General features: G+C 42.9%; 1 protein-coding gene across 4 annotated transcripts in view; it reads right to left on the bottom strand.

Moving 5' to 3' along the window:
- sash1a (SAM and SH3 domain containing 1a) overlaps positions 1-23,209 on the bottom strand; it is a 153,229-nt gene that overhangs the window by 63,099 nt on the left and 66,921 nt on the right. Inside the window, exon 1 of one of the 4 annotated variants that reach the window (XM_029462632.1) lies at positions 7,135-7,204. The exons of the other annotated variants lie outside the window; for them this stretch is intronic. The gene's annotated coding sequence lies outside the window, so the exon portion shown is untranslated. Of the gene's footprint in view, positions 1-7,134; positions 7,205-23,209 lie in introns of those variants that run through there. 4 annotated transcript variants of the gene reach the window in all.

Genomic DNA, 23,209 nt, shown 5'->3' with positions numbered 1-23,209 from the left:
CTGTGGCCTGTTTCTTTATAGGTATGACGTAATGCCAAAATGAAAGGTGGGTAAACTGTGGTCACAGTCAGTGAATGCAAAATAGGAAAAATACGATAAACTAGTGAGACTAAAATATAAGGAACAGGAAGGAGAACACTGATGTAGAGATGGTAGAGAATACAAAGGGAGCAAGGGGGGGGGGGGGGGGGGGGGGGGGATTTATCGTCCACAGCTAGAACAACAGCTCCCCCTGGGGCAAAGCAGCGATAATACATAAGACCCCACTAGACCTGACTCGCAACATTTGCCACCAAGGACCAAGACAATATCTATTTTTTTGGTATGGGTGTCCAAAGAGAGAATTTAAACCCTGCCATGAAGTCAGTAATGTTATGCTTTGCTCACTGAGCCGCTCAGAAAAGCTTCCTGATCTTAATGCATGAAAGTAATATAGCTGGATTGACAACGGCTTTGGACTGGACAAATGAGAGATAGTTCCATGCTGGTAAGCTACCAGAAAGCTGAATATTAATCTCTCCCCTCCTCTTCTCCCACACACAGAATACTTGTATGCGTTTACCAACCTTTACTTTTACAATGGTCATTAAAAACACCCACCTCTGAGTGAGATGTTAGTGCAGAGAGAATCCAGAGACAGAAATTACAATTCACCCTTTGATTCATCACTGGCTCTTGATCCTTTACAGTTCATAACAGTTTACAACTTAAATACACATGAACAGACTAATGCACACAAGAGAACGCTCGCCTGCGCCTAAAAACGCAGTACACACGTTCCTAATCTGTATCCGTGGATGTGGTCCGGTGCTCCTATGATTATTTTTCCATCCACGGCTGGTAGCACAGCTGTCCTCGGAAGAGGCAACCATTCATTTATGGATCGACTGTTGCTTGAATCTGTGGCAAGGGCTGAACAGCTCCCCTGCCAACCTGGACAGAGGCCATCATTATGAAGGGAAAAGGGATGAGGTGGATTTAACAGGCTTGAATATCAGCAATAATACATTGATGCAAAAAAAACTGAGCATAACTCGAACATAGCTGCCTGTGTTGCACACTGAAAAATAAAAGCCACAGGACACATGTGCCGGAAGCCAAACGCCTCAAACCAAGGCTGATGAGCATAACCACTGGCCTTGCTTACAAGAAAAACTATAATTACACCCTATTTAAATTACAGCGTACACAACTGACCATTTCAAGTTGTTTCATAACAGGAAGGTGCACTCACTGAATGAATGTCAATTTGTGTCACCAAAGTACACTGAAGGCATCACTAAGCCATGACAAACATGCTGGTGTTGCGTTTGATTATTCAAAACACAAAGGAATTGAAATCTGCATTGCTGATATTGGTGTGAGTGTGTTTTCTTCTTCTACTCTTTTATTGGCACATTGGTACAATTTGCACCACATTACTAACGGCCAACTTTCAATTTGTGGAAATGCATGAAATCAAAAAGGCATCACGCATGAGCTGTCCCCCTTTTTCATTTCATGGCCAGAATGTTTGCTGAATGTTCTAAAACACATTAAGTGTAGGAGATAAATTGGCCGTGGTAGCATATCTGATAAATATATTTAAAAACAAACAAACATGGACAGTAGTCTTTGTTGCATCCTTGAATCTAAGATATTACTCAGTAAATTCATAGGAGTCATCTTGACGCTCAATAACTTTGTTGATTCTACTCCCAGCGACATCTCGCCATATATTTACATTACTATCTCCTGTCAGAAATGTGTAGTGTGTCACCGCTTGTCTGCAGGTAGAACACAAGAGAGAGACTCACTCATCACACAGCTCTATATCGCTCATAGTGACCCAAAAACTCCTCCGTTCTCCTTTCATTTCATCCAGAATCCTCCTCTAAATATTCAAAGCCTCTTTTTTTTGTTATATTAGACTACTTATGGGGCGTGGGGCCGTGCATGTGCGCATGTCAGAGGTTGTTGTCATGCAGCGGGCTGGTGATTTGTGATGCCTGTGAAGGATCAGAAGTTGGGGTTCATGGGAGTCAGGGCAGCTTTGCTTGTTCGTACAAATACTGAGTGTGAGAAAGTCCTGACGGCGAGCGCTGGCTGCAGCTGATATGAGTCCTCTGGGACTTCCCCTCTGCTGAGGTCATCCCCTCGCACTGCAACACTCGTACATCACTGCTGACATCACCGCGGATTGCGGCCAACCGTTGCCTCGGGCAACACAAACAAGGAAAAAAAGCATGTGTGCGAGGACGGCTGGTGTTGAGAGAGATCATCAAACTTTATTGGGGTTTTATTGAGTATAGAGTGATGCGCTATACACCATCACTCAAAAAGGTAACCATCCATAAAGATCAATCAATCAATTTGATTTGTCACACGTAATTATAAATATATATATCGTACATGTGTTATGTCTGTATATTAGCTTTGTAAGACAGCTGTCTTCATAAAATAAATGTTAGATTTTATAGAAAAAAGTAAAAAAATGGCAATGTGGGCGCACAGTAAAGCATGAGATTAGTTTAAAGTGCTAAGCACGGTGTTTGGATTGTGCCTGCATGTTGGGATTGTACGTACGAGTGTGTATGCCTAAAGCCTTTCCTGCCCTCCTGCTGTGCCAGTCAATGCCTGATATCCTGGGAAGTGGGCCGGCAGTAATCAGAGCTCTTTGTATCCACTCACAGAGTCGGGCTATAATCAGGGAATGTTCTTTCTTCATCAATAATAGCTGTAATCCTCTCATCACAGTATGATGTGTAACCTGTGACATGCTCAAAACCCAGATTTTGATGGGAGATTTATACAATGTCTGGCCTCTGACTTGTTCAAAAATAGATTGCCTGTAATGTGAGCTAGTAACGACAGCAGAGGGAAACAAAAGTGACCATGTAGAGGGGCAGTGATCATATTCAGGAGCACTACAAAGAATCACGCATTCAAGACACAGGATAGAGATATGGGGGGGAAGAAAATGAGATGCGCATGTCTTCTGCAGACAAGACTCGATTTAATGTTGAAACAAATCTAACTTACAAATCCTCAAATTCACAGTCTGTGCAGAATGAACCTGTCAAACCTATCAAGAGCAATCAGGCCGTAGACTGAAGAGGTTTAGAGCAAACTGCATATCATTTGCAATGACAATTATATTTGGGTACCACTGGCCCGCCCACACAATCCACACACTGCCGAAACCAGTCTTTGGTCTCTAAGAGGACATTTTTCACAAATAATTTGCCCGACCGCAGCAGCTTATTAAAAACATACCCACATGGTTAGTTTTGTATGTACTTGCCCTACTTGTCTTGATTCAAAGATTGACAATGTGATCACATTTGCATGCGGCCTAGTTAAGGAGCAGATGATTCGAACGACTGCCTCCAACCCACGCTTCGAGTGAAGCTATATGCTTGTGTCTGTCAGTCTGTCGTGACATATGAAATGTCTTTGGATCCTACATGTGACGCTGGACAACACACACAAATATGTCTCAGCTATGTCTAACAAAGGAATGCCTCTCTGTAATTGGAACCAACTGTAGCAGTGAAGAGCCATGAGGTAGACATCTCATGGCGCTGTTTACCAAGGATACTAATGATGAAACCTGACAACAAATATCCCACCAGTCTTTTAAATGTCCAAAAGCTGATTTGATTTTGTACTCTTTTGTTTCTACACATATAATGAAGCACATAGAAGTGTTTCTTTGTCTGTAGACCTACAATATGTCACATCAGCACTGACCAGACCCACACTCTCAGGTGCTGCAATCTGTCTTGCAGGGTGTGAACTGAGTTTGACACATCTGATTTAAGGCAATGGAGTGTGTGTGTGTGTGTGTGTGTGTGTGTGTGTGTGTGTGTGTGTGTGTGTGTGTGTGTGTGTGTGTGTGTGTGTGAGGCAGTGCGCATGTGTGCTGAGATAAGAGCAGAAACATAAAAAGCCCAGGTCGGCGATTAAAAACTTTAGACGGATAAGCTTAAAGTGCTGCTCTGAAGACTCATCTGTCCGAAAATAAAAGAGGCTGGATAAATGAGAGAAGTGAGAAGTGAAGAGGAAGATAGGAGGATCAGTAAAATCCCATCTGGAGTCTTCACATATGTATTCAGTCCAGCTCATGAAGCTGAGAGAACCAGTTATCTCCGTGCACATAAAGACCTTATGGAATAAATACCCCAGATGGCTGCTAAACCTGTTTTTGTTGTTTTTTGGACTTCTTGTTAGTGTGTATGTTGCAAAATATGAATTACATGTTACCAACATGAACAAACTGTTTGTTGTAAGGGTCTTTAAAGACCTTCAGTTGTGTTCAATGTATCATTCATACATCCATTTTGTCCCACTGTGGTGGTTTCTTTGTCATCAGTCATGGTCTTGTTCCACCTCTGTCCGATTCTCTATTATACATTGTTGTGCACACTGTGTCGACATCACTGCTGAGTGAATGTTACGACCTGACCGAAACAAACTATAGCTTTGTCACCAACACGTTTCACTCTTATTCACTCTGATTTGTTGGCTAGCACACACACACACACACACACACACACACACACACACACACACACACACACACACACACACACACACACACACTGTATGTACAGTAGAGCGCTTCTTGTGCCAAATGACACAACCTCATTGGCCATGGTGCTCCGTCTGCCTAGTGACATAGTGATGTAATGCAACACATACTCACTTGGCTGACGTCAGACCAGTGACATGACTACTACAGTATAAGGATGGGATAGGGATCTCTAAACAGAGCCACCGTCCCAACACAACACTTATAGTTTATATTGAAAGTATATTATATTATATATTATATATTGACACTAACAATAAGGCGAAAACTGATAATGTAAAAGACATTTACAGGAGAAGTAATTAACAGTATTAACACTAATGTCAAGTCACAAAAACAGGCTATTTAGACTGTAAACCTATCCAGCAGTGACCTCAGTCACGCTCATGCCACTTGCATTGTAACATCATCGCTGCTCGCCTATAAATCACACAAAGATGCGGGCTTGGCTCGTAACAGCCAGAAATAAAACGGAAAAGTAGCGTTGGAGACGGACACGGACCAGCTGCACTGACAGAGGGAAATGGCTGAATTACACATGCACATATGGCAGAAAGTGCACAGTCAAACAATTCCCGGGAGGCCGAGGGGGAAATGAAGGCTGGTGTTTTATCACTGTCCCAATCAACGCCACCCCTAAAGTCTCCCTTCCCCACATCATGTGCGCTGCTCGAGAGCAGCAGAAGCAGATGTGAGCAGGACTTTGGCCACCTTTAAATAAGTGCGCGTCCAAGCTGCCTCGCCTATAGCTTAACGCTAATGATGTCAACATACACCTGTTGCCATGGCACTAAGCTCTGCCCTGGCATGGATAAACAAGCACAGGAGTGGCTGCCCAGCTCTGGCAGAGCATTGCAACAGCAGCTGGCATGTACAGTGTCATCTGGCAAAGAAAATGAAAAAGCATGGAGAAGTAAATGCCAAGTGATTCTCTTTAAAGTCGAGCTTTTCATTACGGTTTCCACTTCAGGGAGTCTCATTAGGGTCCAGCTATGGACAGACACTCACTGATGAGCGGAAAGGTAGGAGAGTAAAGAGACTAACGGATAAGAGGACTTGCTTTGACAGCCGAATCCTTGTGCAAAAAAAATTCCCATTGAAAACTTGACACGCTACGGCCAAAGCCCTCTAAGAATCCTCTCCTCTCTGAATACTGCAGCAGCATACGAGTCAGTTCAATGGGCTTCGTGCTGGCTTCACTGGCTTCAATGCTTCTCAGTGTGTGCGGTTACATGCATTTGAATATGCACGCATTTATGTCCTTGGGTGTATTTGCGCACATGTGAACTTAAATGTGTCTCTGCATGTGTGTGAGGGAGTGCTTCCTGTCTGTGTATACACCATTTGTGTTTCCTCTCACACATTGGGCATTCACAATGACATTGTGAGGTTCGTTTTTCCTGCACTGGGGGAAGTCTACCGAGGGACCTCTGGCCTGAGCAAACTCCCCTTCCTCCCATTTCTATCCCTCTCTCTTCTCTCCCCATCCACGGCTGCTTCCTCCCTCCATCCGCTCCCTTGTTTCTTGTCAGCTGGTGGGGAGATCCAGATGTGAAGGGGGACTTGGACAGGAAAAGGAGAGGGAGAAGGAGAGAGAGAGAGAGAGAGAGAGAGAGAGAGAGAGAGAGAGAGAGAGAGAGAGAGAGAGACATAAAGAGAGAGAGAGACAGAAAGAGACAGGGAGATAGAAATCAACATCGCCCTGGTGACAGACTTCATTGTCCAAGACCTTTTGGACAATCCTTTAGACACATACACACAAACAATTATGTGCACCACACAATAGAGTCCCTCAAGACGACAAGGCCCAATTGTGTTAGCGTGTGTGTGTGTGTGTGTGTGTGTGTGTGTGTGTGTGTGTGTGTGTGTGTGTGTGTGTGTGTGTGCATCTGGCGACAAAGCAAATCAATGAACAACATCTTGCAGGAGATTTGGTGTTGATGTTTAGTTGGCTTATTTAGTGGGGTCTTGGCCAGGCGTCAGGCCATTGTTCTCATTCAGCGAGCAGAGTGGAGGAAATCAATAAGAACCTGAGAGAGAGAGATGACAAACAGTGATGCAGGAGTATGTCACCGTCTCTCTTTCTCCTCCCTTCCGTTTTTCTTTTCCCTCCGCCTCGGCTAAATTCCCCACATTTACATTGTCGTGTAGGAACACAAGGAGCAAATGATTACAAACCCACTAAGATGGAAGAGGCTGACACAGGTAATCGCAGAGAATTACTCCAGACATTGTGCACAATGACAAACACATGTACACACACCCACACAGCATGTGTATTAAGTTAATGTGAGTGAGTCAGCAGAAAGGGAGCTAGTCAGTCAGAAACAAGAGGAGAACTAGAAACGCTCTCACTACCGGAGCATTTCTCCTGCCAACAGAAGTTTCTCTTCGTTCTTTTCAAAACATTCCAACTTAACCATTTTGTTTAGAAATCTACACACATCACCTCAATATTCATCAAACTCAAAACACACGAGGTACAAATCTCTGGGAGAGCAATCAAATGAGACAATTCTTCTCTCCTGACAAAAGCCCAACATTAAAATGTAAGTACTCACCGTGAGGCAGCTCAAGTATTTCCCAGCTGATCTTTTCTGCGGAGCTAAAACAGACTAACTCTTTGAGAATGAGAGCAACAAGTAGTGTACAGTGGAGAACAATGCATGTCTGCCGGAGCGCAGCAAAGCGTAAGCAGCGGAGACACAGAGAGGTCCAGTCATCAGGCTGCCGCTCACATGGGACGAGGAGAGGAGGGAGAGGGAGGGTAAGCTGAAGGATAGTCTACAGTAACTTGGATTTGGCAGGGGGGAGGGATTTCATCCTTCGCTCCACATGTCTTGCTCTTTTTCCCCCCCTTTCTCTCCAAAAATGTTTCAGCAAGTCTCACATTTCTAGCCCGTTTTCAAAACGGACTTGGTATGGCCTTCCTGTCCTGGTCCCCTCCCCTTTCCTATCACACTACTCGTCTCTTTTGTTCTCACTGTCTCTCTCTCACACACACACACACACACACACACACACACACACACACACACACACACACACACACACACACACACACACACACACACACACACACACACACCCATGTAGTGTCTTTGTGGTCAAAGTTCTGAATAGGCGTATCCTTTTACAAAGGTGTCCTTCCTCGGAAAGTTAAAACATTTTGTGCTCCACCTAGACACACCTATGAAGTGCAGACATACTACATTTAAAACACACGACAGACATGTTAACTAGCATACAAACAATGTGACCAAGCTGGCTGCTAAACGGACGACAATCTCCTGTTGACTCTCGTCATTGTCTGAAATGGTCATACGTGCGATCATAGAAACAGAGCAGAAAATGACAGGGCTACTCAGGTTTTGGATCCCTTTCTTTCTCTCCCTCTCTGATGTCACTCGCTTTCCCCTGCCTCTCCGCTCAAAGGCACTAATTCACAAGTGGCCCAGATACCACATTGTACTAAGGGAAAGGTGGAAAAAGCAAAAAGAGAGTCAGAGAAAAGAGAAACTTGATGCAGCTAGAAGCAACAATTATTTGAATGAGTCATTCAGCAGTGAGGTTTGGGATTTTTTTCAATGTTAATTCGGGAGAGGGAGAGAGTGACCAAAGAAGAAGAGAGGGGAAGAAATCATCCCGTTTTGGAACGCCGCACCTCCTGAGGACTCCCTGAGGTCGTGGGAGAGGAAGAAGGAGAAATGGAAAAAAAAAAAAAAGAGGAAAGAAAGCAAGAGAGGGGAATGGAGGGGCAAGGGAGGACAGACATGGGCTTGGATAAGTACCAGAAGAACGTCTTCTCCTCATCCCAAATCCACCCTCCAGGAAAAAACTCAGTCTTGCTGACAGAACCAAATAGCATAGGGTACACCGCTCTTCCAGACCCGAGGGTGACGGTGAGCAGACACTGACACACTAGCAGATAGGAAACAGATCACGGACATACAAGAGCACATAACCTAGTAACTCAAAAATATTGTGGAGCCACAAACAGAGCTGGCGTGCAACTCCTAAAAATTCTAATTCAGCGATACGGATACCATGCAAAGACCACAAGAACTCCAAATAGCCCGATCGGGCTGCTTGTGTTTTCTTCTAGTTTCCAATGCTGGTGGAGACTGCTGACAGACAAGACAGCACGAAGCAAGTTAAAGAAATGGTAGCAAAGCCATTTCCAGGTCAAACCTTCGCCTCGACACAACTGTTGTTCCGAAAAGTAAAAGTAAATAAGAAAAATCTGATTACTTAAGCCTTTTTCAGGACTAGACAAATGTGTATTGGCAACAAGCAAGCAAATACACGTCCAGAGCAAACCATAATATCACAAAATCAAAGAATCAAGAATCAAGAATCAAAGAACGCAACCTGATTATGGTGGGCATCTAATTATATAAGGATTGGAAAGCATAACATGTGTTGCAGTGGTGAAATCTTACACTTAACTAAAAATGAATCTACTGTAGTTGTGTCAAATTGTATTTCCTTATCAGTTTGTTTTCCCCCCCTTACCTTTCCACCCAACTTTAGGCCTACAATTTACCAGCCACCACAAGCACTCAATCCTCACCAAATCATAGGCATTAGATTGGAAAACAGACTTGATTGAAATGCATTCTGCTTTAGCCTATTGACAGAATCTTTCTTTTCTTTTTAATGTTTTGATGCTGTTTGGGGTTTGTGTGTTTTCTTTGTTGCAGCTCCACCTGCAGTGTAGCGAGAAGCTTCTCATAGAAGCTTTGTTCAAACGGTATGAAAACGGTGATATCAGCGCAGCGACACTCTGAACAACCTGTATATCTCCTGTATAAACTAGTACTTCAGCTGACCTGCATCCTGTTTAGACCTGCCTTCACAACATTTAGAGAAGGAAACATAGAGCGAAGGTTCGTGTAAACACACAGTGTAGGAATTACAAAATAAATGCAGAAAGAGACTCTCAAGCATGTGCAGCGTGCCCAAAAGATATAAACAGGCAGCATACAGGCATGTATACACATACTGATGAGGGAACTCATTCTTTGTTCAAGTGGCTAGACGGCGCATTTCCTGAGTATGAATTCAAATATTGTTTTTATCTTTTTCACAGTAAACCACCTTGTTGGATCAGTCCGTTGTAATCATGTCCATCACCAGCCTTTATCACAGCTAAAGGAACCCTCCAGCATTGTCACGTCAAATCATATGTATAAACATAAAGAGACAATGAATAAGGCTGAATACATACAGCACAGGGATTACCATTAACATGTTATGGGCAACACATGTGCACACACACACACACACACACACACACACACACACACACACACACACACACACACAATGAGTATGCATTGTCAGCATAAATGTGAAGGTTACCCAGGTTAAGAGTAAACACGTAAGCTACAGTCGTATGTCGCTTTTCTCTCAAAATTAATAAAAAGACAAGAGCATGATGTAACAAAAAGCAATTCAAGGCCTGTTATGACTCATAAGTATACTTAGCTAGTGTCATTTAGTGAGCAGTTCTTGAAAGTGCTTGGGTTAGAAAAACAATGATACCTCACACGATGAATATTTCCACTTTCAGAATATTGTTTTCTGTCATTACTTCAGTGCATGTTGCTTTGCATCATTTGGCTTTTAAATGGTGATTTATTGGTCTGCATCTGGCCCGGGGTCTCACTTTCTCTCCATCACACACAAGGAGAAAAAAAAACTCATCAAAACCCTCAGAATCAATTAGCAGAATGTAAATAGGCCATTGAATTACTTTTAGCACCAAGCACCGTCCTAGTTTCTCCTGAGGCAAATAATCAATCGCAGACACAAATTAAAACTCAACAAGAGTGCTTGTCTATCACCCAGCCAAGTCTGATCACCCACTGGCAATAGAAGAGTGTGTGTGTGTGTGTGTGTGTGTGTGTGTGTGTGTGTGTGTGTGTGTGTGTGTGTGTGTGTGTATGTGTGTGTGTGTGTGTGTGTGTGTGTGTGTTAGGAGAAATAGGTTAAATGGACTGCAATACAGCTAAAGACTGTGAGGGAAAAGTATTAAAATGCATTATACTTCTGTATATTCCTATAGAATGAAAACATATCCTTAATATTCCCTGCCCTCCCAGAGCAAGATGACAGACCAGACAGCCTAGCTACTGACCTCAAACTGTTTTAGAATACTGATCACTGTGACTGGATATAACTAGAAAAATACTGTACACACACGCTGCCATGCTCACACACACCCATACGCACAGGGACAAGTCTCCCTTCACCATCTGCAGAATTTCACTAAATATTGGTCTACTAGAGTCTACACCTGCCGGGGATTTTAAATGCATCAAAAAGGACTTTTTGACGGCTGAACAAAACTCAAAAGCAGTCATGAATTTTAAACAAGTAGCGGTTAAAGAATTTAGCGACAATCCAATTTATATGCAAATGTGTAACAAGTGGCAGCACACAGAAGGACTGGAGAAGAATTAGCGCACGCTCATTAACTTAACTGACCTGCTACACCAACATAGACTCCAATTAATGAGCTACCAACCTCCGCCTTCACAAACAGACACACATCTTCTGTATATGCTTACAAAACACTGCATGTCACAGATTGTCATATATTCATTTAGTTTATGCTGGGTCTCAGAGGTATAATCTCTTTGACCCCACTAAAAGAGTTTTAGCATTCTGCCACTAGATGGCAGTAAACATCTGGTCTCACACACACACACACTCACACACACATACACACACACACACAACACACACACAATACTGGCAGGCATGCCTGAACCGGGAGTGAACGTGATGAAAGACCACAGTAGAAAGCAGACAACCAAACTTACCAGCAAAGCACGTAGGGCGGCGGGTTAGAGACAAACAGTCCAAGGCTTTTCTCTCACACAGTATTACTCCACACCATAATGTAAAAGTTTATAGCTCCGAAGGCAGAGCAGACATTCATATAGCCATAAAAGCAGAGGTTGTTTTTTTTTTGCCAGTAGATCAGACTGGCGGTTGCTCTTGTTCTCTTTGAGTGGCACCAGCAAGCTTGGCTGTAAAATTAAATGAACCACCCTTCTGTATTCCACATTAGTATCAGTGCTGCAGGCTATGTGCATGCTGGTTGTGCTTTGATGAAGAGAGACAGGCGAGCCGGAGGAAGAAGAACCCCATTAGATTTAGCCCGGAGGGTCAAGAAGCCACAATGCCTAGGCCCACCACATCAACTGCATTGCCATGAAATCTGGTACAAACGTTCATGGGGATGATTTCTATCAACATAGGAAACCCCCTTTCTTTTTATATAGCAGTATTATCATCTTTTTTTATGAGCAAATATCTGCAATTCCCATTAGTCCTCAGCTGGACTTTGTGTTTAATGCTAACCAGTAGGCTAAATATTAGCATGCTAACACGTTAAACTAAGATGGTGAACATAGTAAACATTATACCTGCTAGACGTTAGCATTTTGTAAAATCATTGTAAGCATGTTAACATACCAACTCTCTAGCACTGCTGTGCTCACAAAAGTAACATAAGCTTTTTCAACATGCAGATTATCACATTAAAATGAAGTTACAGTGGAAACACATGAGCTAAGTTTGGCTAATCAAACTGCATGCAGCAGGCTCGTTTGTTGACTACTGGGTAACTCGGAAACAAAATCCTAAAATCCATCCATTCAATAGTGGACGCCAAAACCATGAATTCCACACTATTCACTGTCCTGAGGGCTTTCCATGGACGTACTGTGTGCTTGTTTACAACTTCTCAACCTTCAAGTTTCTTTTCCTCCAACATTAAAGTCAAGTCTTTTTTAATTTTTTTTATAGGAACAAGTGTATACTGAATTTACTTATGGCAATGTCAGCAGGATTTACCCAACAGAAGCAGATGATTCTGGGGCACCTACAGTAAATCACTAGAATCTTTCATTCTGTTATACATCTTCATTGTCCTCATCATCCTCCTCCTCCTTTTTCTTTTGTCTCACTTTACCTCTCAGCTCAAATCACAGGTTTGGGGCCAAGCAGTCCAGTCCGGAGCAGCAGAAATCCACAGAGAGAGCTGATGATTGCCTGTGATTACAGTCTGTATCCTCCTCTCGCTCCGACCACCTCCTCTGGACTCATCTGGCCCGGCCTGGCTGAGCCACGCTCAGATCATTAACTGGAGAGAGCCGGAGCGAGGAAAAGCTCATTGGGGAGGCGCTGACACGTTTCCTTCACCTTGACATTGCCTGGAGGTTACAGCATTCATTTTGCAGTGCAAGTGCAGTTCTGGGAGGTGAGAGCCATGTGAATCAAGGGGTTTCTGATACATAAAAGGTCTCTGTGTGAGGAAGTCTTATTCCCTCGGCTCTAGCTGTTCAACGCGCTCCAACGGTGTTGGAATGTGTGTCGATGGAAGACATGTCAGAGAGTAACTGTGTGTGTGTGAGGCCGAGAGAGAGGCTGTGAATCTATGTGGATTCATGCGTGTCTGTCGATATGTGCGGATGAATAGAGTGGTCAGTCTGCAAAAAAAAGAAGAAGGTGTAGTACGGTTGGAGTATTGGCAGCTATCACAGAAACACGAACTCAGACATTTCGCCAAAGTCCTATACAACAACATGTCAATATTCTCTCCTTAAACTTAGAAAGTAAGAATCTGAGATGTGGTTTTTCTTTGGAGAAATGTGCACGTTTGTTATAAAACATACAAGCGTTTGTAAGTGACGTAATGCGACAGTCTATGGAGTACACTACATTGGGTGTGTGAGCCTGCCAGTAACCTGTACCCTTGTTGGACAGTTGTTTTCATTGCGTGTCAGTCAAAATGCTGAGGAATGATCAACAGCTGCCTGTAGCTCTTGTGAATGTGTCTGCTGAATTAACCCTGTACTGCCCTAAGAGGTTCCTGCGATCCTCCCCCCTCTCACTCCCCTGGTCCCTCCCTGCCTCCCTACCTTCCTCGAGGGTGTTTAGGTAGGGTAATGCTGAGCTGCCATCGAAGTGGCTGGTCCTGACGTGTGCTTTACCTCGGCTCTCTGGGGATTGGAGCCCAGCCAGCCGTGTGTAATTAAAAGCGCATAAAAGACAGATCAAGCTCTCTGCCCCTCTTTCTATTCAACAATGCCTCGAGGCTGAACCCACTCTGCTCTGTCAAGCTCTGGGGAACTCATTTATTAAAATCTTTAATAAATATCTTTGATTTAGATAAGAATGACAATTAGTAAAATCTCTATTTATAGGAGTCATACAATGAGGGAAGTTATTTTAGAGGTTAATATATGGCAGACAATAGTCAAACCATGGAAATGATGATATATATATATATATATATATATATATATGTTTTGAAAGCCAAAAAGGAAATATGATACAGGAAATGAAGGGATTTTTCTAGTAAAGTAAAGTATGTTACAAAAAGAAGTGGAAATCCCTGACCCTGTCATAAGAGCATTGAGCAGTAGTAGGTCTAAAGTGAGCCAGGTCAGTCTTTCACTCAATTTCTGGCAGTTTCCATTTCAATTCCACTGCTTTTCATCATGTTGAACTATTGTGTCTGTGTAGGCTGCACACATCATCACTCAATCTCTCACCTTGCTTCACTATTTCTCCTCACCGTTCCACATTTCCAGCCTCTTGGACAAAGAAAAGTCTCAAGACTGTGAGGTTGTGGTCTATCAAATGTGCGCGAGTACAATGGCACTGTAATACACCTTAATTATTGTTTTACTTAACATGGTGACGATCGAATTTCAGGAGTGTGTAAAACTGCCTTGAAAAGAATTCACTTGCTGTATGTTCTTTTTTTTTTTCTTTGAGGTTGCCAACTGTAAAATTGCTCTTTCACTGTTAGACACTATGCAGCACTCTGATGAATAGATGATGCTGTCACTGCGCATACAGTAGCAGTGCCAAATCTAGCAAAGATGGTCCGCATGCATCTTGGCACGCTGCATGAGTCCCTTTGCCAGTCAGTGAATCGGTTTTAATCTTCGCTTGTCTCAAATTAGTGATTTAGTTTCTCTTCATGAGAACAGCAGAGACATGCTGCTTTATCCGCTGAAGGGTATTCATATCAGACCAATAACATGGGTTCAAAAATTCAATTCTCACCTCTTCTGACAGCCTGCTTTCTTGTCATAAATCTGATTATTTACACCCACTGTGAGCAAAGCACACCAACGTCAAAGTGATCGACACTTCTGTGCAGCTGCTAGAGGAAATAAGGGAGAAGCAGAAGCTTAAGGTAGCGATGAGCGAATACAAAGAAGAAAGAGGTAAGAGGTAAGATGCAGTTCAGCTTCGAATGAGTGCCGACTTTGGTTGTAAAAATTCTTCTACAATGTTGGCAGTGGTATACATGAACTATCTATACCCTCGAGGCTTTCCCAGTGAGGGGAGTTCACAGGCTGAGAGAAAATATAGTGTATTAAATAACCAGGAGTAGACCACAGTTAATGATGTGTTGTATATTTTGTAGACACTGTGATTGTACATTGGTAAAGTCTCGGGTCTGGAAGGTATGGTGGTTGAGGCTGCAGTGGAACGTGGAGATGATGGTTGTTGGAGTCTATTATGGGGTGGCTGACGTTTTGTTTTCTGTCAACGGACTGTAACACAACTGATGGATAAAAACTTGTTCCTGGAAAACTAGAAGTTCCTCGTCGTGTATGGTTTGAGGTTATACAATAAATGACAGTTATAACAAATGCAGCAATTTATATGAATGGGAGTAAAAGTAATTTTGTGATCCTCACATTAAGTCGTTCAGTTAATAGCTGTTTCTAAAACTGCTTTTTCTCACAGGAGCCTTCCGGAGATAAATAACAAATTATAAATGGCTGTTTGTTTCATGAGCTGCTAATGGTTTTGCATTTTCTTTTTTTTTACAAATCGAAAGAATATCAATCCAAGGATGTTTAATCAATGTATATTTATGAGTGTAATGTGATAGCCATTTAAAATAATCAATATTTACTGCCTTACTGATATCCAAGGCTGCTTGTTTATGGCAGCTAAGCTGTGCCCTTGAGGCCCTATTGGAAGGTTTGTGTCCTCATACATCACTGCACAGGCACAGACTTGCGCATATGCACCCTTACACACCCACCCACACCCACACACACACACCCACACACACACACACACACACAGTGTGTGATAGCCCCACCGGGTCACAGACCCCATTACCGCGACAGGTTCCAATCTTGTCCAATTCTGGCCAGCATGGGCCCACAGACAAAGTCCTGGCATGGGGTTACACTCACATAACAGTGAATATATAAATTACAGGACTGCAAAGAGAAGATGGGGGAAAAAAAGGGATAGATTTAAGCTATGCGAGTGTAAAGAGGGTGCGCTCGCAGCGTGGGATATTACAGACCTAGCGTGTGCTGGCAGGATGGACATATTGAGTATCATCTTTACACACACACACACTCTCGCATTCATTGGAGGAGAGTGTACTTTCACATTCGACAAAGTGGGACTGTTCTCAGAGAAAAAGGACAGCTATTGGCTGTTTGGTCAGACATATTATGTTTGCAGTGTGAAAGCATGAAGCGGTCCGTGTCGTTTGCTTTAAAACCAACACGACAGCAATCTATTTCTAACCTTAAACCATGGCTGCCATTTATACCATTGGCTGTCAGATCAGAAAGTGTTCATGAGCCTTCTTTTGAAAAGCGCTGACAAATGACCTACTTTGTCATCAAGGACTTGCTGGTGAAGAAACTGCATTGTAATAGTCTAATTACACACACACCCTTCAGGCCATGGGAAAGGCTTGGATCTTAGCTGTCAGCGAGCGTCTGTGTGAAATATGGACACCTATCCTGAGCTCGTCCCTTCTCTCTCTCCATCTCAGTTCCCCTTGGCTGCCTTTAATTACAGATAGAGGGATAATAGAAGAGCAGAAGGCCGACCTGCCAGAAGAGGGGGAATAAGAGCGACCAGTGGTGGTCGCCGGAGCCGGCTGGGATTAGGAATCACATTTTCCTGGTGAACGTGTATGGGCAATGTGGGCACATACCCCTACCTCACAACCCCCGCAGACATTCAGCAAAAAATGATTGATTGCCACTTCCTTACACTCGATGGAACCACGCTGGAGGCCCAGGGGCTGCTCACATTGCCTGAGCTGGAGATGGCTTACCGACAGGGTGAACAATGGGATTCTGCCGGCAATGAGACCGTTGCTCAACATTATTCAAAGAGAATGAGACATAACAGGTGAGCAGTTGAAATAATTGTAAGGCAGTGTGACCCCCCCCCTGTACGTGTTAAGCCTTTTGTTATTTCACTGTGGTCTTTTGCTGTGGTTTCTCAAGGTTAATTGATGAGAAATAATGGATCGTGGAGTTGGGGGTTTGCGGTGTTGGCAGGGATGTTTCGTAACCAGCCCTGAAGCAACCCAGTGGCCCAGAAATTCCATTTAATAAAGATTAGCTCTCTTTCTCAGAGACCTCATTCTCTTTCTTAATTAAAAGATGAAGATAAAAAATTGGTGGGCTGCAAGTATCAGAAAATATCCCGGGGACTTCTTATACAAAACATAGCTCATCGCCCACATGAAAGGCTGGGACTATGCATATTTCATGCACATATGAAAAAAGCTTAGATCAGTTCCTTTACTGAGAGCATTGGAAAAAAACTAAAAATACAGTTACTATAACCCCCTGCTCCTTGGGCTGTATGAACATGTGCAGCATGCCGTGTGTAAGTAGGTGTATATCGTACGTGTGTGTATACCTGTGTGTGTGCATATGCGAGTGTGTGTTTACGTGTCTGCAGGGGGCCGGGTGGGTTTCACTAAGCATGATTGCACAGTAAGGACTTAGTTCCTGTGTAAAGGAGAGTAACGCAGTGGGGGAACACAGTCCATGTATACACATATTACTACACTATGGGACAATTGTCCGGGCTTCATAGATTTCTTCTTCTTCGTCCACGAGTGCAGCCATTTTTATTGTTCAAGCCGATTGAAAGATTATACTCCGTTTGGTTAAACTATGTATCTAATGAAACCCAGAGGGGATATTCCAATTTTCCTTTTAAACTGAAGCAGAAATTAACATACGGAAGTGTAAAAACTTGATTTAATTCACGACGAATGGACGAGCAGTATGCGTCTGCAAAAAGGTGTTACTGTCTGTAAAAGTCTGTTACTCTAATGGTCATAAAATAGAAATATCTTTACCACTAGATTACAAAGAACTGCAATCAAGAACGGCTCTTCACTCATCCCTACAGGAAAAGATATGTCTGACATTACAACCAAAATCATTAGGTATCAATCATGAGTACAGGTTTCAAGCTAACTAGCATTACTTTGGTCTGGCTGCCGGTCATGTGCAACTTTGAAGCGGATAACATGTCTCTGGTTGAAATTTGAAAAGGTGCCTGGGAAATAACAAAGCATTAAGTGCACTGCAACATCTCACAAAATACATATATCCACCGTTTGGCAATTTAGTGGCAGAATGTTAAGCCCACTGAAAGAGAAACACTGGACCTTTATCTATCCTCTAAAATATAAGGCACGGGTACGTGAGAGTGTAAGATGACCGGAGCTTAATGTATGTAATGTCTCTCGTTTCATTTGGCTATCAAACGAAATCCCCGAGAATGTGACGGCCTATTGCGTTGAGATAAAATGAGATACTAACACATGGCTCTTAGGTTTACCTTGATCCATACATTATCTTAAATCAGCTTGATTCTGTAGATGTTGCTCATTCCTCGTCATATACCGATAATTTGCTTTTAATCGTCAATGGACGGAAGATACACTGGACATCACAACACCATCACTCCACGGCCCTGAAACCCCAGGCCAGACGGTTGACCAACGTCAGGGCGTCGGCGAGCAGTCTGCCGTCCTACTTTTTGCGGCCGTGTTTTCGGCCCATCGCCTGATTGGCTGATGACCTTAAGCGAATCAGAGCAAGAGAAGAGAGAAGGAAGTGAGGAAAGCAAGCAATGTGTCATAAGTCATATGTCATATGTGTCCTAGGTTTCCTTCCGGTTTCAATTTTTGAATGACGAATACAGACTGCCGCCAGCTGCTGGTATGCAGAGTAATTTACTCTCACGCGAGTGTAGAATGTACGCGCTAGTCTTAGGCTGTAGTCTTTGTGGAGAGTTTAAGTTTTTGGGACAAACACATGTGACGTGAGTCGGCCTTCACCGCCGCTAGTTCTTTGATGTCGTATGGTGTGTCTGGGGCATAAGCTCACACTCAGTTATAGGCCATGCATGGAACCCTGTGTTAGTGCAGTTGCATACACTGCAGGAACCAGTCTGATAGAGTGCTTTTTGTTTTCGTAGGATGGCGACTGGTACCATCCATAGAGACAAAGGTTAGACAAAGGTGACCTTGTTTTCCTAGTGGAGTACAGTAATAAATCATTGGGGGGGGGGGGGGGAGGGCAGGAGGAACTACATGAGCATGACCATGAAGACTACCAACACTCATAAGGGGCACCCTCGGAAAGAAAATGAGCACACCTTGTCACTTGGTATCCTGGGAAGCGGATAAGGTGCTTACTGTGACATTCAGAAATAGGCCTGAACACAGCATCTCTGCTCCACAAAAAATGATTAGACTTATTTTTTGCTTGGTTTGTAGATTTATGCTGTACACACATGGAATTCCATAAACATGGCATGCATCTAAAATGAAAGGGGGTAGGATGATCCAACAAATTTAAGTTTGTGATAGTCCATCAAGACCTGGTATCATTAAGACGGCTGGTCTCTGATGGAACTTTAATTTGACTTTTGCATTTAAAACTGTCTTGCAGTGTCACCATCAAAATCCTCCTCCTTTGTCCATGCATATAGATTACTCTATGCGCATGAGGCGACACTACTAATCGCTGAGCAACAATGCCACCTAGCACATGTTGTGTAGGTTTAATGTAGCACAGCAGGGTGGCGAGTACGGCAAGCAGATGGATGCTCGCTATAGATACTCAAGGTCACAGTGCACCAGCAGCACAGCTCCTCCAGCAGGTGGCTCTCCTCTCTCCTGGGGCAGCGAGCAATAAAACACGGAAGAACATCTGGTTTTTCCAGTGTTGGTGTGTTTGCGAGGAAATGACACAAAACACACAGATATACACACGGCTGTATTTCCCGGATCAGATTTCCACTCTCCCAGAGTGACTCAAGCCACGACCCGCTCCCTGAGAGAGTAACTAACTTAATTGTAGATGCATCAAGCTGAGTAAATAAAGACGATGAAACTGCTGCACAAACAGCCTGCCCTTCATTTGATTAAGAGTGAGAAAAACAAGCAGAACTCTGCTGCTGCTGTTTGGTGGCAGCAGGCAGCAGGCTTGTTGAACTTTATGATGAATGCAAATCAGAGGGGCTGGAGGACTCTCTGAGCTGCTCCCGAGAGCTGAAGAGCTGTTGGGAAAACTCCAAAAAAAGGGGAGACGTGCATTGCATTTTTTGTACAGAAATACTACACTCCTTCATGTATATATACATGTAATAACTCTACACTTCAGAAATGACGAGAAGATACCCAAAAACCTAAAGCAGCGCTCTTTTTTCCATCTCTTCAGTGAACAGTCAAACACCACGCTAATCTATATTCCATACAACACGTCCACAATAGATATTAACCCATCTCACACACAATGCATTGGCGCTCACTAGAGGGATGGGGGATTATATCGAGACCCAATTCCCTCCTCAAATCCCACTAACTCCATGTTAATTATTCAAAAATAGAAACTCGTTAACACAGTAAATATTATGACCCAATTTTGTTGGGATTGGGATTTGGAATGATTGGAAGAGTGTGTGTACATGTGTGCACACATCCCATGTGAAGCTGAGAGGTCAGACATGTAAAAGAAAGCCATTGCAGCTCGATGCCAGAAACGGTGTCTTTAAAACAGAAAAGATCACTGTTGTAAAAGCACAGTTAACTAAACCCGATAACATTTCAAATGGGCAAAATCAGAGCGCACGTTTGCTCGGATTCAAAATGTGTGGGCAACATGCACAGAAGACTGACAGAGAAACACAATGTGTGCACAGGCATGCCTGCAAGTGTTGCATGTATGTGCAAGCGCCGGCAGCGGTGAGAGTCAAAGTGTGTGGGCTTGTGTGTGTAGTAATGACAGTGTAGGCACTAATGAGAGGCTGCACAGTGCTGGATCCAAAGCAAAGCCATGCTGGGTACACTGTATTGATTTGCTCCACCACTGGGAGGGACTGGAGCTAGATAATGATGACTATCTGTGATCTTTCATTCTTATACCCTCTGTGTCTCCTATCTCTCATTTCTGTCTGTCTGCCTGTTTATCTCTAAGTTAAAAAAATAAAAATCTGAATCTTGGCAACAGCCAAGTTGTCACACTCCCACTCTCTCTTATGTTCTAAATCTTTTTCAGTCCCTCTATACCAGATGTTATGGATCTTTTTGTGGGCTTTGGGGACATTCATAATGGGGATTTTGATAAATACTTATGTCTGAAAGAATCTCAGTGGAGAGGATTGTATTTTTCTATTACATTTTTCTCCGTATCGTGTCGTATTTGGTCCCCAGCAGCAGCACAGTTGTTGCAGCCCTTACAAATTGCTGATGCATTAGCATCAAGCTCTCAAAAGGCTCATGTCTTCAAAGCACCAGACAGCTTTTATTTCAGAATCATCCAGACTACTGGAAGTCTTTTTTTCATGCCACAAAAGCAGCCAGACATTTCTGAATGTGTCCCCTTCCTCTCAGACACTTTCATACATACACACACGTATTACACTCATTAAAACCTTTAACTCAAACCAGGAACACGGTGAGAATCTAAAGAGACTAAAAAAAAGAGATGCATAAGAAGACATCCAATCTTAAAATCCCAGATAGATTATTATCTATAACGAGGTGCTAATAGTTAACTCTAGTGCTTCACTACAGGGATACAAAGAGAAAGTCAGAGTAAACTTGGGTACATGCATAGAAATCCTTGACCCGTGTACAATGATGAAAGCCATCACAGCTCAAGACAGACTGTAGGTGACAAATCAATTCATAGGTTAAAATCGATCAGCCACTGATCAATAAGCAGATTGAGAAAACTTCAGAAATACTGGATCCAAAGGTGCTTAAAAGATCCAGGGTGAAAAGGGTTTTTAATTCCACATAAAAGGTGCTTTTTAATCCTGTCGCTCTCCATGGAAACTACATTATTCAATCAGACACAGCTCCTTGAATAACAGGCATCAGCTTGATGAGAAACCAGCACTGGTCATTTGTCATCCACATCTCAGGCCTGTTGACAACATGCTCAAACATCCTCCTCCCATTAATGCCATATCGCCACCCCCGACTGCTGTTCTAATGCCCCCATCATGTCCGCTTCATGGCTGGCTGGAGCCATCATTAATCGCTGGCCATGAATGACGATTGGGTGAATAATGTGAATAATTGTTTGCTGGTAGCCAATAATTGGGTGTTTCACGTGTCAGTCAAGTTGATCACAGCTGAACGGGTGTACAGGCGTAGAGAATGTGCGAGTCTGGTGAAGTGCTGATTTGGAAGTTTTGTGTTGACATGTCTGTTATTTCTTTTTAATTGGTGGTGGAGAAGTGGATGTTAAAACATTTTATAACCAAAGTGAAGAGAGAAGATGGCACCAATGGAAAAGAAATAAAAAGGATTATAATAGCCCGAACATGCTCCTTCCATCCTGAAATAACCTCTTGCTCTTCATTTCCTCCTTTAAAGTTCCTTCCACAGTTTCATTTCATAAACACATCATCTAAAAACACAGGCAGTGGTCAGAGAATGAGTTGGCTGTTAAGTCTTTACTGTGTGGTGATGTAGAAACTTGATGAAGAAAAAAACTCATTCTTTCCAACGATGTGCTCCATTCAAACTGTAAAAATGAGAGCATGTGATGATGACCAATCCAGACGTCTAGTAGTAAGTCAGCGCTACACATGTCCTTCAGTCCAAAACACACAACCACACTCCCCATATGCTGTTGATATATAAAAGACTTATATTTCCCCGTCCTGTATAAAAGACATATAAAACAGTGCACACTTTCACCTCATGTCTTACAGAGGCATTCTTGTCCATTTCACAGTAACATGATACATGTATTGTGGTAGCCAATGTTAAAGCGGTTGGTTCACCCAAATAACAACATAGCACTTTTTTATCTATAGCGGTATCTAGCAATGCAGTTTGGGTTTTATTTAAAGTTTTTAAGATAAGAGTCTCTAAAGTTTCTGCCTCCCCACCAAGACAATGGAAGAGAACAACTTTTGGTTTTTTTGCGGTGATCACAGAGCGAACACGCTGTCAACAGTTTCTTCAGAGGAAGATGGTTCCGATGAATACTGTTGACAGTGAGGTCTGTGAATTATCCAGAGAAACAAAATGTATTTTTAATACTCTGAGCACAACAGAAATAGAATTCTATGTAGTGGAGGCATCTGATGCCGAGTTGCAACTCTGGCGAGCTGTCCCTTTAAAAGGAACGGTTCAATATTTTGGAAATCACCAACTTTACGTATTCTAAACTTCCTCCAAGAGGATTTAGCAAAGAATTCTTCTGAAAGTGAAGCAACGGCATAGTAACAATGTTAAACAAACATTATCAGTAATGATGAACTGAGACTTTACAGGTTCAACAA

This window comes from Cottoperca gobio, chromosome 24 (assembly GCF_900634415.1).
Source record: "Cottoperca gobio chromosome 24, fCotGob3.1, whole genome shotgun sequence".
Lineage (NCBI taxonomy): Eukaryota > Metazoa > Chordata > Actinopteri > Perciformes > Bovichtidae > Cottoperca > Cottoperca gobio.
This window is presented reverse-complemented; position numbering and strand designations above follow the sequence as displayed.